The 19,565-nt window shown below is 43.4% G+C and overlaps 1 protein-coding gene across 1 annotated transcript in view; it reads right to left on the bottom strand.

Annotated features, from left to right (window-relative positions):
* Positions 1 to 19,565, bottom strand: part of LOC122814817 — a 405,132-nt gene that overhangs the window by 337,452 nt on the left and 48,115 nt on the right. The window lies entirely within an intron of this gene.

Below are 19,565 nucleotides of genomic sequence, written 5' to 3' on the forward strand. Positions count from 1 at the left end.
TACTTGCTATCCCCACATGCAATCATTACATTGCACATTCCAGATAGTGAACATCTCCAAGCAGGGAAAAAAATAAATAAATACATAAAAATTCAAAACAAACAACAGTACGTTTCTGTACTTAATAAAAACAAAAACATCAAAACATACACAGACGGACCTGAAAGGGACATACAGGTATGTAACAGTTTGTAGTTACCGGCAAGTGGTAGATGTTTGTGGTTAGTACTGTAGATCCTCTGAAACATGCATATGTGGCAGCAGTAGGTATGTATGCACTGATGCCATGCATAAGTAATGCCATGGAGAAATTGTTGTGTAGCTGTGTGCAGTGGGACATAAGTATGACATTTGTATCTCAGCAGTACATGTCAAACATCTGAACATGTTATCTACGGTCTATACAGTACTGCGTTTAATGGCAGTTTGGCAGAGTACTGCAAACACCTATATAAACTTGGATGTCACAGAGTAAGACATGCATGATAGTCACATAATGTGTAGCTTAGCATTGGCAACTGCTGTAGCAGGCTAGCATAGTAATGTATCATTTGCAGCTATGTATATCCTTGTAGTATTACTGTATCCACACATGTGACAACTGTCCATGTTGTAGCAAGGCCCAACAGGTCATCTGTGAGGTGTATGGACTTACAACAGTATGGACCTTGTGTCTGTATGGCACACACATATGTTGAGATACATGTGTGTCTGATTTATAAGCATCTGAACATGTGCATAGAGCAAGGGACATACTGCAACTGTTTGTGAAGGGCGGACATTTATATGTTGGTGCAGGTTGTTATGTGCATATATATATATATATATATATATATATATATATATATATATATATATATATATATATATATATATAGGTTGTAGTGTGTGTCAAACAAGACAGCATACAGTGCTGGCATATGACATGTGTTGTTCAAACGCCATGGGTATGAATTGTTAGGTATATAGTCTTTCAGATCGGGGGTCCTGCTAAACATATATGGGCTGAGAACACCTTCCATGCATTCTGCACAAGACTGTGCAATATCATTACATAACTGTATCTCCCTCAACCTGTGCATAATTGATATTCCCACCATGAAAGGTGGACTGTATATGTGCCGATATGCATATCTATGTGTACACTAGTGGATGTTCAAATGTACGCTCCAGCTGAACGTTGTACATGTATTGCCATCCCTGTTGTTAAAAGCCCTGTACCCATGAACTAACACATAGGTGGTAGTGTACTCAACACCGAAGGTGTGATAAGAGACTACTGGACACAGGTGGACAGTAGTGTCCCTAATGATGATCAATGTGCCACACTAGTCATGTAAACCTAGTACAGTCCACATGTCATCAGTAAATGTGTGTCATCCATGGAAACAGAGGCCAGTGTTCCACTCCACTCATCAGTCATAACACCCATCATAGAGTACAATGTCCCTGTTGGTATGTACCTCAGAAGACATCCACAGCAACAGTAGATGCCAGACACATACCTCACAAAGAGTATTACTGGACTCCAACAGATGCCCTATGCTGACTGTCTTACAAAACCACAGCTACAGTATGTCGCATACCGCCTACCCAGAGGCTACCCCTGCCTAACATACAAAGCTATGGCAAACACACAGGTGTTGGACGTGCTCCATGTAAACAGATGGAACACCAGACAAGATACACACACTACTGATCTACACCTTGTAATGTAAAAAGCAGAACATGCTCGACTGGCACATTATCATCACAAACATATACCATACTGTGGAACCAACTACCTATCAACAGCATATGAATGTCCTCATTAGCAGTTGCCATGAATAACCATGATGATTGCATGTGAGATAGGAAACACAACCCGGTAATCACCCCTGTGGCTCTGCATGATGGGGGAACATGAACCTTCATTACATGGGTGTTGTAGTGGAAGGTACCATATGTCTAAGCTTCCATAGGCCCTATGGATGACAGCCTATCAGCTACCTAGGACACGATACACACACGCATGTACCTGTTGCATCACATGCTATGTGAGGTTGACTGTGTGTGATGGAGAATGTGTATGTGAATGTGTCAGTGATGTGTATATGTGTGATAGCCTAGTGGGAATCTGTGTATACCATGGTATGTAGTGTTGTAGCTGTAATCCCATCAAAAGGTCCGTATGCTATTGCCAGGCAGGAAAAGCAGTGTGGCATACCTTGTGACGTAGTCCCATGGTGTCGACTGGAGTGTGCCATTGTAGGCTAAGGCATTACATGTATGCTTATTGATTGTTAACACTAGTGAATACAAGTCACATATGGACTGTAGTACTACCTGAAGCTGTATGCCTCAATTGCACAGAATGGTTTATATCCACATGGCTTGGTAACACACTTTTGTTTGTTACCTGTAGTCCTCACACATTACATACCTCAGGCATGAGGTTATGTAGGTGCTGGCACACAGTAATGTATGGTACACAGGTAAATGTAATCTGGGTTGCCATACCTTTGTGTCTTGTAGGTATGTCTGATGTGTGTATAGGTATGCCTGTAACATGGCCTCAGTGGTATGTTTGTCACAGGATATAGGTGCGTATCTAGCAACATGTATAGTGTAGTACAGCAGTATGCCATCTATAGTGATGAATGTGCACATATGTTACTGGGGGGTTTGCTATCAACACGTAGTGTGGTATACTGGTAGTACTGTAACCGTACTGTACATTGATTTCAATGGATGACAAATGTCTGTATGCATTAGCTTCATATACACCTCCTGTGGCTAGGTATTGCATTGTGTCACATACAGTGTGCCATGTACTGTTGTATAGTCTTACATACTGGTTTCACTTTGTGGCTGTGCAGAACATGGTTTGGTATATAGTATGTGCCAGGCACTGTCAGGCAGTTGTGGGCTTAGCAGTCATATGTGGTATTAAAAGTGTGTATCTACTGACAGCCAATAGGTTGCTATATATGGCATTTCATTGATGTCTGTACATTAGAATGTTGAGTGTAACACATGACTTGCTCACAATTACTGTTTAATTGTCTTCCAGGGTTATGTCACACAACAGAAAGCCAGCCTATTCCCCTGAGGAGGAGGAAGTTATCTTAGATGCACTCATCCAACATTATAACCTTCTGTTTTCAAGATCCTGCCAGCACCAGCACAGTCGCACTGCACTGTGGCAGGATGTTGTCCATTGGGTGAATGATGTAGGCATGCATAACCGGACTTATGAGCAGGTACGCCATCACTGCAGTGATTTAATCAGACATGTCCGGCAGCATGCCTCCGATGTCCTCAGACAACAGCTTGCCACAGGTGGTGGTGCTGCTACACACCCCCCCCTCACCAGAGTGGAAGAGCTGCTCCTCAGCGTGGAGGCTCCTGGCCAACCAGTACAACACACCTGTGTCATCATGGAGGCCGGAGTCACCCAGCACAGTGATAATGAGCGTGCAGGTAACATGGCATATCCATATACCACTGTTATCCCAAGTGTTATAATATGCATTAATCTGATGTGTACTGTGTATGCAGAATATGTGGAGCCTGGTGTTATGCAATACTGATAATTCGGGACATTATCTGTATGCCTGTGACTGTCACTACATGTACTACTGTATAATTGCAGACTCACAGCAGCAATGCCATAGTTGTTGACACTGACATACTGTCTCATATCCTTGCAGGTCCCTCTGGTGTGATAGCAAGACAGCAGACCCATGCTGGTGAGTGGGCTACAGTCAATATAGCATATAACATGTGCATGTCATAGGAGAGTTGTAGGCCATATACACATGTTAAACACTTACACATTCACACAACATACACCACTTTGTCATATGCAGTATGTGTTAATATGATACACATGGCGTATGTAGACACCTGCTGTAAGGTCATACTCCAGTATCCCATATGTCATCAACACAGCACACATACTATATCTGGGGGTAGAGGCCTATCATGGGGTGGTGTAACATGAGTCAACACACAACACAGTCATGTTAGGCAATGCTCCCTATTGAACACCTGACATGGCCATGTAACAACTATCTGTGAACTAATAAATGTAGCCTAAGTGGTGCAGGTCAGGTACAGCAAGATAGTTGCCAGTGTGACATGCATCAGTGGCCTTGAGTGACCACATGATGCTGCCTGATGATGGCTCATGGTACTACACTACATACAGTTACAGTACCTGCAGTACTACACATAGCATTCATTGTCATACACCTGACAGTTGTGTGCATCTGGACATGTTTTGTATACCCATGAGTGATGGTGCACAGGACATTGGAAAGTGTTTCAGACTTGCAGTGCAATGTTATGTCCATGTACACATTGTGTACCAGGGTGAGGCCAATCATTGAACAACACACATGCATCAATATGTATACTGTTATCAACAAGGACTCTCTACAGTCACACTGCATTCTGTTGAGCAACACACATCCTGCATGCTGACACATGTGACAGGACTCTTTGGCTTGTGATACTGTACTCCACTATCAACCACTAACGACTATGTTCCATATTGCTGTTGGTGTGTGTGTGTCAACTTGAATTTGTAGTGTATTAGTGTGCATGTGTACATGTGTGCATGTGTGCATGTGTTCATGTGTTTATGTTTGCATGTGTGCATGTGTGCATGTGTTCATATGTGCATGTGTTCATGTGTGCATGTGTGCTTGTGTGCAGATGTTCATGTGTGCATGTGTGCATGTGTTCATGTGTGCATGTGTGCGAACATCCTGTACACATGGTAAAGTGTGCTTCCTGTCTCCCTCTTACGGGTGCTGAGGCATTGTTGGATGGGTGCAGCAGGGAACCTGAGGTCACTGCCACAAATAGTGACCATGATGATATGTGTTGTGGCACAGGCATGTTTGACAGGGTCTGTCGGTGGTCCACCAATCGACAGTACACAGCTTTCCACCCCATCTATGCGCACATACGTACTGCCATTACATCCCTCAACAGCAATGGCCTTAGGTGAGGAACAGCATATGGTAGGCATTGACCAGGAAAGTGTGGTATCTATGGCACATGCAACCCCACACAGTAGCCATGCCCAGACACCCGGAATGGTACCACATAGGCATATGTCCAGGGGTTCTCATGGGAGCATCGCTGGTCGTAATACCCCTGGCAGGCGTGCCTGCACAGGTCTCACAAACTCAGGTATGTTCTGGGCTGTGATGCAAGCACAGGCATGTATGGAACGGTACTCCAGGTAGGGACTAAGGGTGCAGAGGGCTCATAACACCACGATCAATGACAGTATCTGTGACCTTGCCGGTGCCATCCGCAATTACACCGATGTCATTGATAGACATTTGGGGAGACACTAGATGTCCTCCGCAATGTTATGTCCATGTGCCAGGATAGTGCAGGACAGCTGGGCCGTCGATGTGGACGTATGCCAGCAACATCATCAGCTGGCAGTCATCGCGGATGACACCCAAGTGCCAGCCGCTCCCATAGTGCCAGTACCAGCCCCAGCAATGTTGTGGCTGGTCTGTCGGTAGACCATCCAAGATGACCATGTGCACGTGGCTCTGGCCAGTCCCAGCAGGGACATGGGTCCAGTCAACATCCCTCTGCCTCTGACAATAGTACACAGTCTGGCTTAGTACCCGATACTGTCCGTGTCACCCCTGCCAGGCACAGGTACTGTGTCCATGGCCGGAGACAGTGATCTGTACAGCCTGGCAGGTACAGTCTGTGGCTGTCCCACAAACTCCCGTATTTGGCAGCCACAAGGGGGTACTGTGTGCATGCAGACACACACACATACTACCAACATGTAGGGCTAACACATACACACACACATCACATCAACATTGACCCATACTGTACTGTATTGTTGTCCCTCACACACACACACACATACACACAAACACACACACACACACACACACACACACACACACACACACACATACATACAAGTTGATTGGATGGGTCATTGTCGGGCTCTGGAAAAAACAATCACACACCCTGTGCATATGATGAAACTGTGCCACCTCCTGTCATCTGTAACATTGATGCAGGAACAGGATAACATGGTGCTGATGCACAGGGTGACCTACTAGCAGTGTAGCAATGTTAGCATGTGGTGAACAGTAAAGTGTAATGATATCCTTGTAGGTGTATCTGAGCAGGCATGAAGCAAGCATCCCAGCACTGATTATCAATTTAGTATTGTTTACAACAGTGTTAATTCCAAACATGGATTGTCCACACATGTGCCAGGTGGCTGATGTGTGTGGTACTGGCAGCATGTGCCAGTCAGTGGATGTTATGTGTGTGATGTGTGCAGTACAGATTTCAATGTGTACATTTGTGAACATGGTGGAGGTGCACTGTTTGCATGTATGTACATGGTGGGCACATGGGAAGGGTGACATGCTCTGTATTACACAGTGTTAATACTTCATATTTCCTATTGGTGTCCAATACGCATGTTACTACACATATGTCACAACTTGGGTACACATGTGTGTATGACATGGTATTACACTATGCTGTGGGTGATACTGTTGATATTGGTCATTGGTTAGCATTCTGGTAGTGTACATAACCTCAACAGCCTGATTTTAACCAATTGTTAGATGATGTCTTGACAACTGACACACAGCTGTAGGATACACAGTAACATTAGAATCTTTCTGGTATTGTACTATACCAGTTACCAGTGGTAATGACCAGCACACATTCCCGTAACCACTCCTGTTTGGCATGTGTCCGTCCTAGGTACAAGCAGACACACTAGGGAATATGTATGTCCACATCTGGTGATGCATACAGTGGCCTACAAAGCATTCCCCGGATTAGACACTTATCCTCCACAAGGGTATCATACAGACAGATACCTGTTGACAAACCCATGTTGTGAAGCTATGAGCCAACAATAGCATAGTCATCCACATTTACTACACATAGTATCCTGATAGTACCACATTGGTTGTAGCACACACCATGTAGCAGGGATACTGATGTGTACAAACAGCCACATGTTATTTCATCTGTCCTTTGATATCCACATTTCCAAAGCTATGCTGATGTCCCTCAGTGTATCACATAAGCAATAAGGGGTCTGTATGCATATCCACGGAGTTGTATACCTACAATGATTGGCCATTATTGACAGACTGTGTTGTGTTTGAACATGTCTGTCATATGCCACAGGCATACACCCAGACTCACACTATTCTATAACAACTGTCATGTGTGTGTGTGACACAGATGACCTACATGTCACTACAGTGGCTGGACTTGTCACATACATACATATGTGAGCTATGGTCCAAGAAGCAGCAGCAACAACTGTCAATGGTAACAGATGTAGTCGTGTTGACAGCAGGCTTCACACCTATGAAGTGAATGAGGTCACATGTACATATATGTCTTGGCCACACAGTTACCAATGTAGGTCACATGTACATATGTGTATTTGCCACACAGATACCTGCAGTGTGCAATGCACATACTGTTGTTTTACTGATATGTCATACAGTAGTAAAAGCAAAACCCACAACACATTGCTCAACTGTGTCACACACACACACTCAGCAATTGCAGGATTTGGACCCCTACCTACCTATGTCATGATACTAGACAGATATGCATTACCATGACATGCCATATGCTTTACTGGGAGTTTTTATTTTCACTGCTGTATTTGTGGGATACTGACATCATCAAACTGGCAAAAGGGGAATTCACCTCTTTAAATGTGTTTTTACAGTCTCCAAAAAGGCCACTCCTTGCATAGGATTAGACACACACATACACCCCCCACCACACACACACACATTCACACTCAGCATTTACAGTATTCAAACCCCTACCTAACTATGTTATGACACCAGAGAAATACACATTAACACGACCCGCTATATGCTTTACTGGGAGTATTTGTTTCCAAAGCTGTATTTGTGGGATACTGACATCATCACACTTGGCAAAGAGGAATTCACCTCTTCTAATATGTTTTCACAGTCTCCAAAAAGGCCTCTTCTCTCAAAGGGAATCTCACACACACACATTCACAGGATTCAAACCCCTACTTAACTATGTTGGGATACTAGGGAGATACACATTAACACAACACACTATATGCTTTATTGTGAGTATTCTTTTCCAAAGCTGTATTTGTGGGATACTGACATCATCACACTTGGCAAAGAGGAATTCACCTCTTCCAATGTGTTTTCACAGTCTCCAAAAAGGCCACTCCTCTCAAAGGGAATTTCATACACACTCAGCATTTGCAGGAGTCAAACCACTACCTAACTATGCTGTGACACTAGGGAAAATACACATTAACACAATGCGCTATATGGTTTACTGGGAGAATTCTTTTCCAAAGATGTATTTGTGGGATACTGACATCATCACACTTGGCAAAGAGGAATTCACTTCTTCTAATGTGTTTTCACAGTCTCCAAAAAGGCCACTCCTCTCAAAGGGAATCTCACCCACACACATTCACAGGATTCCAACCCCTACCTAACTATGTTATGACACTAGGGAGATATGCATTAACACAACGCACTACATGCTTTACTGGGAGTAGTCTTTTTCAAAGCTGTATTTGTGGGATACTGACGTCATCACACTTGGCAAAGAGGAATTCACCTCTTCTAATGTGTTTTCACAGTCTCCAAAAAGGCCACTCCTCTCAAAGGGAATCTTACACACACTCAGCATGTGAGGGATTCAAACCCCTAACTATGTTAGGGCACCAGGGAGACACACATTAACACAACATGCTATATGCTTTAGTAGGTGTATTCTTTTCCAAAGCTGTATTTGTGGGATACTGACATCATCACACTTGTCAAAGAGGAATTCACCTCTTCTAATGTGTTTTCACAGTCTCCAAAAAGGCCACTCCTCTCAAACGGAATCACACACACAGCATTTGCAGGATTCAAACCCCCTACCTAATTATGTTATGACACTAGGAAGAAACCCATTAACACAACACGCTATATGCTTTAGTGGGAGCAGTCTTTTCCAAAGCTGTATTTGTGGGATACTGACATCATCACACTTGGCAAAGAGGAATTCACCTCTTCTAATGTGTTTTCACAGTCTCCAAAAAGACCACCACTCTCTAAGGGAATCACACACACACATACTCAGCAATTGCAGGATTCAAACCCCTACCTAACTATGTTATAACACTAGTGAGATACACATTAACACGACATGCTATATGCTTTACTGGGTGTTATAATCTCCACTGCTGTATTTGTGGGATACTGACATCATCAGACATGGCAAAGAGGTGTTCACCTCTTTTAATGTGTTGTGAAAGTCTACAAAAAGGCCACTCCTCTCAAAGGGAATCACACACATACCCCCACACACAGCAATTGCAGGATTCAAACCCCTACCTCACTATGTTATGATACTAGAGAAATACGCATTAACACAACGCGCTATATGCTTTATTGGGTGGTTTTTCTTCTCCTGCTATATTTGTAGGATGCTGACATCATCAGACTGGACATGGTAATGTGTGTGCACTTTGTTTTATGCAATCCCAGGAATGAACCATGTGGGTCAGCAGGTGTGAACAGCTTGAACAGGAATCCACAATTCATAGCTTGTGTGATCTATCTGTGGACAAATTGCCATTCCTTCATATGACAATACATATTTATGCACAGATTGTTGGTTTTGTGGATACAACATGTGTCTGTGATGTTGATAAAGGGCTATTCAAAGTCTATGTGGGACGTGTGTTGCTCCTTTCAGTGATGTATGTCCTGGGTGGCTGCCTTTAAAACAATCTAGCAGGTTTGGGGAACATGATCTGCTCATTAACATACTACAGACATTTGGGTTGTGTGTTTGTGGGATTACAATAGCTCTGTTCCTGACTGCAATCATGATGGACTCCATGGCCTAGCTGTTCAGACTTCATAGGCTTATAGGACTATAGTTATCATGGTCTGTTGTGCACCAACACTTGTGGGTTGTGTCATATGTTGCTGTAACACATTCAACAGTGTAAGATCCTGTAGAGATGGTGAGGCTCAACAGACTGTTCAGGTGCAGGGTCTGTTTCTTCTGTTGTTCACTTATGACACATATGGGGAAACAATGTTATCCACATGATGGGATTCATTTGGCTTTGGGAGGAGCAGTTTACACATTCTACATGTGATATCTCCTGGTATGATGTTAGGGCCTTTTGTCACTGGGTGGTGGGTATGTATGTATGGGCCTGTCTGACAGAATGTCGACATTGTCAGTCAGGTACATTTGACCCTGACTCAGGACATTTATGACTGTACATTGCTATTTCTGACATAGCTGAAGGAGGTGCAATGGTTCTGTCTGTACTGCTTCGCAGATAATCTTTCCAAAGCAATGACAAACCTGAACAGTAAACCCCTGTTATATTCTTTTACACACTTAACACACTACTGATCCTTTGTGATCAGTCAACAGTGTATGTCATCATTATATCCTGGCATGTCCAAAGGTCGGTTTCGTGTGTACTCTCCAGTCCAGCTGGTGCATATTGGAATTATAACACATTGTTACAACTGCCTTATGTACACAGAGAACCCTGTCCTCCTACCAACAAACTCAGATATATGTGAGCGATGCAACTGTATAGACAGACAGGAGGCTGAGCTCTCCCAAGCCATGACTGGCACAGTCTATCACGTGGTGAAGGTAACCACACACACCACAAATCCAGTCTCACATGGAACTATGACGACAGCAAACCAAATACATTACCACACAAACACATACTCGGAGCCTCTAAATATACTCTGCCTAAGCAGCAGAGACATCCAAAGCAGACACCCAAAGAACTGCTAACCCACAACTATACACACATATCACATAGTTTACAAAGTCAGTGTGCCACACAGTCACTGCCCTTAGGCCTACACAACACACCTAATACACTTGTAATAGGTGACTGTAATTGTCAGTCACACTGACATCCCACTCACCAGGCTGAACAAGGAGAAGGTCACTTTGTGCTCTCTGTCGGGTGTCAGGATCTGCCACATGACACATGCACTCTTGTCAGTCCACTGCAAGTACAAATATGGCTCCATCATTGACCATGCTGCTGTGTAAACTCTCAGACGTTCCTCCCTGGACTACATGACAAGAGACATAGAGGAGCTCTCTGATCATGTAACCCAGGCCAGTATGACCCTGACCTTGTGTAGCATCTTACCCTCACCAAGAATTATGTCACAGTATACAGACAAACTGATCACTTTTAACAGTTGGCTAACATACTGGTGTCATTCAAAGGGGATCCAGTGTCTGTCAGCCTGGGATTACATGCTTGACATGCCACATAGATTCGCTATGGACGCCATGCACCTGTCACCCCTAGGCTTTCACAGACTGGCTAAGGCTCTTGCCACACCCATAGTGGCTGTTTGAAGTGAGGCTCAGAAGACAAAACCACCTCCATAGACATTACAGGGTAAAGGAAACAGAGAGTAATGCTGCTCAACAACAGATGTCTAACCCTCAGAATGCAAGCACTCAGGACTCACATCAGTATGGAGACTGTCGATATATGTGCAGTGACAGACACCTGGTTCAGGCTCACAAAAGCACACCAGCACTACCAGGTTTTACTTCATACCATGCTTTTCGGACACAAGACTTGGACTGGCCAACAACAATAGGGGGGTATCCATATACATCATACATACACATACTTCCGGGTTGGTAGCACTGCACAAAGCATCGGAGAACGTACATGTGCAACTGACAGTGGGTCAAACTGCATTTCAGTTTGTAGACTGCTACAGACCACACTCCCAAACTCGGGAACAACACTCGGTATTCTTGGGAACACTGGGGAATGTGAAGGTCTCTCCAAACACCATTATATTGTGTGACTTCAAATACACAAACATTGACTGGGAATACTACTCAAGCACCGACACCCTTGCACAACAGTTGCTAGGATTTATAGACTCAAATGCTATGGCAGGACTGGTCACCACAACCACAGGGGGTTAAAACATGTAGGACCTGATCATCACCAACATGGGGACTCTATGTTCCACACCAGAGGTATACCCCTCATTGTTAAGGTCAGAACATACATTCATCTCACTGGACATACATATCCCATACACACACACATCCTAGGTGATCTCAGTGAAGTACTTCTCATAAGCAAATGTCACACTTATACAAACCGAGGTGGTATCTGTCAAAGACCCTGGGACAGTGTTAATTATGGCTCAGACCACTTAATCCTTTACAAACACATTATATGGACAACTACTGGAATGCATGGATCATGCTATCCCAGATAACTACAAGACTCACTCCTCCAAAGGCAGGGGACCTGTCTGGTGGACCAAGGCCATTAATGAGCTATACAAGGACAGGAGGAGGCTACTACATGTTAGAGCACAATCCCAATCAGGAAGGCATCTCTTATCAGTACTATGGAATAGCTACGATCACTTGTTGATTCATCTAAGGGCCACTTCTAACGGACACTTGCAACAGACACTATGGACAATCACAAGGCCTTCTTTAGTTATGTCAGGGACCTGGGTGGGAACTCACAGATATGCTGTGAGTTACTGCATAATGACAAAACATACAGTGAACCCACTGACATTGCAAACATCCTGGCAAACAGGTTCAGTGGAAATGTTTCCCCACCATCCCTCCTGCAGTGCACATGTCCATCCCAACAGGGTGTAGCCTTCCTGACATCACAGATTAACAGGTGAGTGCTGCTCTCTCCATAGCAGACAACACAGCATCAATGGGACCAGACGGTGTCCCGGCCTGCTGCTTACACGAGATTCATGATGAAATTCACACTCACATTATGTCACTGTTCAATATCAGAATTACTACAGGATATGTACCCAAGAAATGGCGTACAGCAACAGTGTTCCCGCTCCACAGCAGTGGTGCCACAAAGGACCCTGGACAATATCGCAACATATGCCTAACTATCCTGGTCTGCTAAGCTATAGGGCGTATCGTCATGGAACACATACACATAGACATTGTGAACCTACAGACACTAGATACTACACAATTTGGCTTTGTTGTGGACAGATCTTGCCTCTTGCACCTGTTTGATGTCTTTAAACAGTTAACAGGTCCATACAGCCTACCTGGAGCTTGCACAACAGTTCAACACAATACCCCACTCAGCCATTATACATAAGCTCACCGGCTTCAATATCTACACATATGTCACAAGATGGATTGCTAACTGGATCATGGATAGCACCCACATGGTCAGTATTGCAGATGCTATATCTGACTATACACCAGTTACATGTGGCATCCCACAGGGCTCAGTCCTGGGACCTCTCTTGTTCCATATATATTTCTCAGATGTACTGGCTAACACAGGAGAAATATGGCTGACCATGTTCGCAGATGACTGCAAACTGTGCGCCATAATCGACTCCACAGCTGGCACAAGCATCCTCAAAAAGGGTAGAAAAAACTGTAAGGAACCACCACGAAGTGCATAAAAAGATTTAATATAAAAAGAAACAAGCGCTTTCACGCACCACCATGGCGCGCTTCATCAGGTTACAATAAATGAGTAAAAAACCATCCTTTATATACTAAAATACTCACAATTAAACAATTAAGTCATTAAATGAACAAATCAATTAAATTACTTAAGGAGGCAGCTCTAAATATATGCTAGGCCTTTTTATAAGGATGCTTTTCTACATTTGATGTATAGGTATGATGCTTCTAATAGACCCAAAGAGAAAACAAATCAACCATTTAAATGAATGTAGGCACCACTATAATAAGATTAGCATAAACTCCATCAGTATAGCTAGAACTAATATGACATGTAATAGCACCTAACAAGAATAAACTCATAATGTTGCCTTCATCTCCGAAGGTACAACACATATCATACTATTGGACATTAGAAAAAAGTATCTTATAAAAATAATGAGAATATTCATAAGATGGTAACACAGTTAACTAAAAAGTTGATATAAATGAAATATATAAATTTGACAACAATTACAATATAATACATTATATTAAAAAAGTAAATATAATACTATCCTTTATTAATAGTTATATAAATTAATAAAGATTTAAAAGTTAAAGATTATGAAAGAGTAAATAAAATAATTGTGTTTATCTATCCCTTAACAAAGCTGGTCTAATACTGACTGCTTGATTCAGACCTGGTTCGATATGTGACCTAAGGTTAAAGATCCATTTCAACTCATAAAGTTCGAGGGATCCAATGGTATCACCTTCTCTCATGTTGTTATACACTATTTGGATAACCCTAAACTTAAAATGATGCTTAGGAAACTGATGGCAATGTTTAGCCAAAGCATTATTGATATTCTCCTTCCTTATATCATAGACATGATTATACAAGCGGTCCCTTAGCCTCCTTGAAGTCATATGACTGCAAACTGTGTGCCATAATCGACTCCACAGCTGGCACAAGCATCCTCAAAAAGGGTCTAACAGAGAAGGATAACTGGTGCCAGAGCCATGGCCTACAGATACCTTCCAATAGATGCATAGTCATCACCTTTGGTAGTAACAACGTGCCCACACATTACCACATACGTGATGATACATCACGTACGGTGTGTGTGATTTGTGATTTGGGGACATGAATAGTTAGCACACTCGCCTTTGACATTTACGTTGCCAATGTTGTTGGACACACCTTCTATATAGCCCACCTTATCCCATAGGGTTTTACATCTAGATCAGGTGGGGTCTTTGTGCCCCTATACTCATCAGGCCCATGCTTGGATACAATGGCCCATTTTGGATGTACTTTACCCAACACCTGCAGCAACTGTAATGTCCACAAATGTACCGAACCAAGTGGATCTAGGGACTCACACATATGGTATGCGCAGTTTGGCTATGGTGACCACAGCTCTCCTCAGTTGCTTACTGCCTACTTGGATGCAATCTGTGCCTGTTCTTTGAAGCCATGTCCATCACAGCATTGATGGACAGGCTCCACCCCAGGATATCAAAGTCCCTTACAGCTACATGCTCCAGGGATGGGAACGTCAGCACTGATGCTAGTAGGACATCCTGGAGGGGCAGATTCCCATCCCAGAGGTTCCACTCACTCGGGAATGAGATCCCAGTCCCACATACGCAGAGACCCACATTGACCACCTACAGGTGACATCTTGACAGGTGGATGGGTGATTGTATGTTTAGCCCTGGGATATGTTCTGGGTCCCTGCTAGACAGAGGCAGAATAACATAAACATATGTGGGATATCTTGTGTGACCTACTATTCACAGGCACAGTCTACTAATCTAGCAGGGTTGCAAAAAACCAAACACACTGTGGCTAGGCTTATACATGCCCTAGGGCAGATAGCCTAGTGTCAACCTCTGAACCTATGATAATGTTCAGGATGCACATTGTTCAGTGATGGTACTGATTGCAGGTTTTGTTTCTTCTTTGCTTTCCCACTTTCTATGAACAACCTAAGTATCTGCATAACATATTTGATTATGACAGGGTTTCACTATATTATATATGTGTCTGTTGTCATATAACTGTGTGCACATGGTGGATTGGTGAATAGTACGAGGTTCCTGGGTTGACACATGCAACTGACGGATATGTGTGGCCCACTGCTGTACTCAGACATGCCCTAAGTGTGTGAGCATGCCCAGTTCAGACTTTCAGTGTTTTGTTGCCTGACATTTGATGAGACAAGTGTGTGAGCATGCCCAGTGTGACCTTGCAGTATGTTGCTGTCTGAGGTCCACTACATTTGTTGATGTGTGTGAACATTACCAATATTAACATTTATACTATATGTGTGTTGAATATCAGGCTCTATTCTTACTGCAAGCCTCACCTTTGTGTCTTAACTCGACAGGGATTATGCTATGCCTGCAAGGTTTCCATGAGATACTTTGCATAGACTTATCAACATTTTCTCATACAAGCTGACCATTGACATACTGTCATGGTTTAGTGGTTCTGTACTATGACGATAGTGCACTGTATCCTGGGTTCGAGGACTGTCACTGCTTCATATTTTCATACATGGCAGAACAGACTGCTTCAAGAAAAGTGAAGCAAATATGAACATGTTTACCTGCTTTTGCTGAACTATGACCAAATTTGACCAGACTTGCACAATATTGATCAATGTTGACCAACATTGCTGAACAGTGCCCAATATTGCTCAACATTTCCTGTAGTTGTGCTACTTAGTGTGTGCAATTTTGTTTACATATACTAAATAGTGGTGAGAGCTGTTTAGCACTGCTTTATATTGCTTAACACATAGCAATCATGCCTCAGGTGGTGCTGCAGGGCTGCCTATGTTGGATGCACATTTTACACTCCCTATACATGTTTGTTAACAAGTAGTGTCAAGTTAGGCATCCCTTTTAATATATGTGTCAGAGAGAGGTATAATTTCCAGGGTTCCTACTGAGTCAGTGTATATGCTATGCGTTGCCTCTTTGCCAAGGCCAAAGCATACTGGGCACGCCTCCTTCTGCCTACTGGGGCAGGCTCAGGTTGTTCCTCCTCCGAGTCACACTCTACCTGTGATGGCTGTTGTGCCCGGCCCTATGCTGCTTCTACTGCAGCTGTTTTCGCAGGATCATATTGTGTAGCATAGCACATACCATGACTATTTGGGTACATGTAGTTGGTGAGTACTGCAAGGCTCCACCAGATGTGTTCAGGCACCGGAACCGTGACTTGAGCAGCCCAAACACACGCTCAATTACATTTTGTGTTTGTGCGTGTGCCTCATTATGGTGTTCCTGTTCAGGTGTGTGTGCATTTCTGATGGGTGCCATCAGCCACGGCTCGAGTGCATATCCAGCATCCCCCACTAGGTGACCATGAGGGATGTCCCCATTGGCAAACGTCTGGTACAGCTGTGTCAGATGCCAGATATGGGAGTCATGGTAGCTTCCAGTGCAGCCAGCACACACATTCATTATTATGCCCTGTGCATCACACATGACCTGGCAGTTGATGGAGGGGTAACCCTTGCGGTTATAGCAGACCCTACCCCGCTCACCAGCTGGTGCTTTGACGTGAATGTGCATGCAGTCTATTGCACCCACTACCTCAGGGTATTCTGCTATTTGCTGAAAGAGACACATATTGCTGGCCAATACCTCACGGGAATTGGGGAAATATACATGATCACCAACATGTGCTGACATGGCATTCAGGAACTGGTGTAGTACCCTGGATGCTGATGCCTGTGAAATCCCCATCATATTGCCAGTTGGTCTCTGGACGGTACCTGTTGCTAGTATTCTTAGGCCAACACATACCTTGGTTTCCACTGGGATGGGTTCCCCTCTGTTGGTTCTGTGTGTGAGGCGTGGCCTGCACAGCTCAACAATTTGCTGCATGAGGTCTCTGTCCACTCTATAGCGTTCCACTATCTCCAGCTCATGTAGCCCCTGGTAGGTTACCCTAGGCCTGTACACTCTTCTCCGTCTCCTTATTGTGGGCTGCTCAGCAGCATTCGCATTGTCACCACCCTCAGCATGTTGCATATGTTGTCTTATAACAGCAATGGCAGCCCCTAACATTTCTTTGTCTCAGTAAAGCTTTTTCAGTTTTCACTTCTGTTAGCTTACTGCAGTGTTGCAGTGTCTCTGAGAAAACATACTGGAAAGTTGTTTGCTGAGTTTTAAGTGCTGGGCTGGGATGGGTTAGTGTACTGCTTGTGTAATTGCCTGATTCTGATTGTTTTCACCTGCTAGCTCTGCTAGTACTCCCTGGTTAACGTTCTACTATTTGTTGTGCTTCCTTTTCCCTTTCTGTTTCCTCAGGGGAGCAGCGCCGCACACACAAGCGCAAACACGCACACACCAGCTCACGTGCACACCAGCTCACACACGCTCACACATGCTTTCACTGGCTACAACTTGCTTATTCTTGCTAACATGCGCGCACACAGGCACAAATGCGTTTACACGGGTTTCAACATCCTTACACTTGCTTACTCTGGCTTAAACGCACGCACACAGGTGCACAAGCACGCACACAGGCTTACTCGGTTTTACAGGCGCGCACACGCACGCATACACATTGTAGGCATTTCTACAGGAAACTTTGGTGTTGTTCACGGCATACACCTTCAATTTCTTGCCTTTAGCTAGGGTACCTATTGACACACCTCTTCCAATGATTAGTATCTGACAGCAGACACATACCACTCTACTCCAATGAGCTTCACTTCTCTCAGACATACCCCCCTTATGATGTCACCTATCTTCTACTCTGTTACACCCCTTATCCTACTCCTACACTACTCTGACTGTGCTCTTTTGCTATGTAAACTTGTGATTCACTATCCTTACCCTCATTTGTATAGGATTGCCTACTAATGCTTGGTTACATCTCTTAGACTGAGCTTCCCCCCTTAGCAACCTCTACTCAGTAGCCATGTTGTCTTTGGACTGCCATTCCCTTGCATTGTATATTAGGGATTACTGTAAAATCCACATGTATGCATTTTAATTATTGTTTTTCTGGTTTTTAGAGCGCACCGCGTTTGCTCGGCGCGGCGCTACGCTTAAACATCGGCGATCGGGAAAAAAATTTATTTATTTTATTTTAAATTTGCATCGGTGGATATTGCCAATGGCTATATTTTTGGCCATTAGCATGCTTCCTCGACTGGATGCATCCTTTTTTTCGAGCTGTCACAGCTCCATTTTGCTATTTGCAGAACTGTACTCAGTTGTCAATGGAGTATATTTCTGCAAATAACACTACTCTTACTCGGGCAGGTTAGGGTTTCCTGAATCGCAATTTTACCTCATTTGCATGCCTTTCAGCAGTAAATGAGGTAATTTGCATATCCTAGCCCTGTCCGTGTAAGAGGAGTTTTAGGAGCTCTCTTACATGCCCCTGCCGGCTGTTCCTGGATCGCTCGGAAGACATGTTGGCTGCATGGAGCCTTACTCTACTCTTAGACTCTGTGCAAGCCTTTGTGAATCCAGCCCTTTATCTTATGCAATTTCAAACCATTTATTTTTCACTGAACTGTACTTTTAAATGTTAATTACATTGCACTGAGTAAAATGTATGAAGCAAATTAAAATGGAATAAAAACAAAAAATGTACAATTACTACAAAAGCAGCTTTTCAAATGCAATGAGATTGTAAACATTAATTTTACCATATTTTGTGCCACATGTACAGGGTATACAGAAAATGCTTACTTGTATTGTGGCATTCTTTAGTTATGCCATTTGATGAAATTATTTTTCTGCAAAATGATGCATTTGCTAAATAAGATATTAAGAAACAGTAAGCATTCAGTTTCATTTTCTGAAATCACTTTGCATTTTACATCCATCCTAAATCAGTCCATAGTATAATGTAGATACCCTGGTATAACAGCCCTAACATAAACACTTACAGACCTGCATCAGTTTTTAAACCTTGGTTTCAGCGGGGATAGTTTGTGAATCTTGGTTTGATGAATGTGACTTAGTGTGAGTGCTTTCACTATGTGCTTTCTGGTTTGCACTTTGCTGAGAAA

This window comes from Protopterus annectens, chromosome 1.part0, assembly GCF_019279795.1.
Source record: "Protopterus annectens isolate FY-2018-M chromosome 1.part0, PAN1.0, whole genome shotgun sequence".
Classification (NCBI taxonomy): domain Eukaryota; kingdom Metazoa; phylum Chordata; order Ceratodontiformes; family Protopteridae; genus Protopterus; species Protopterus annectens.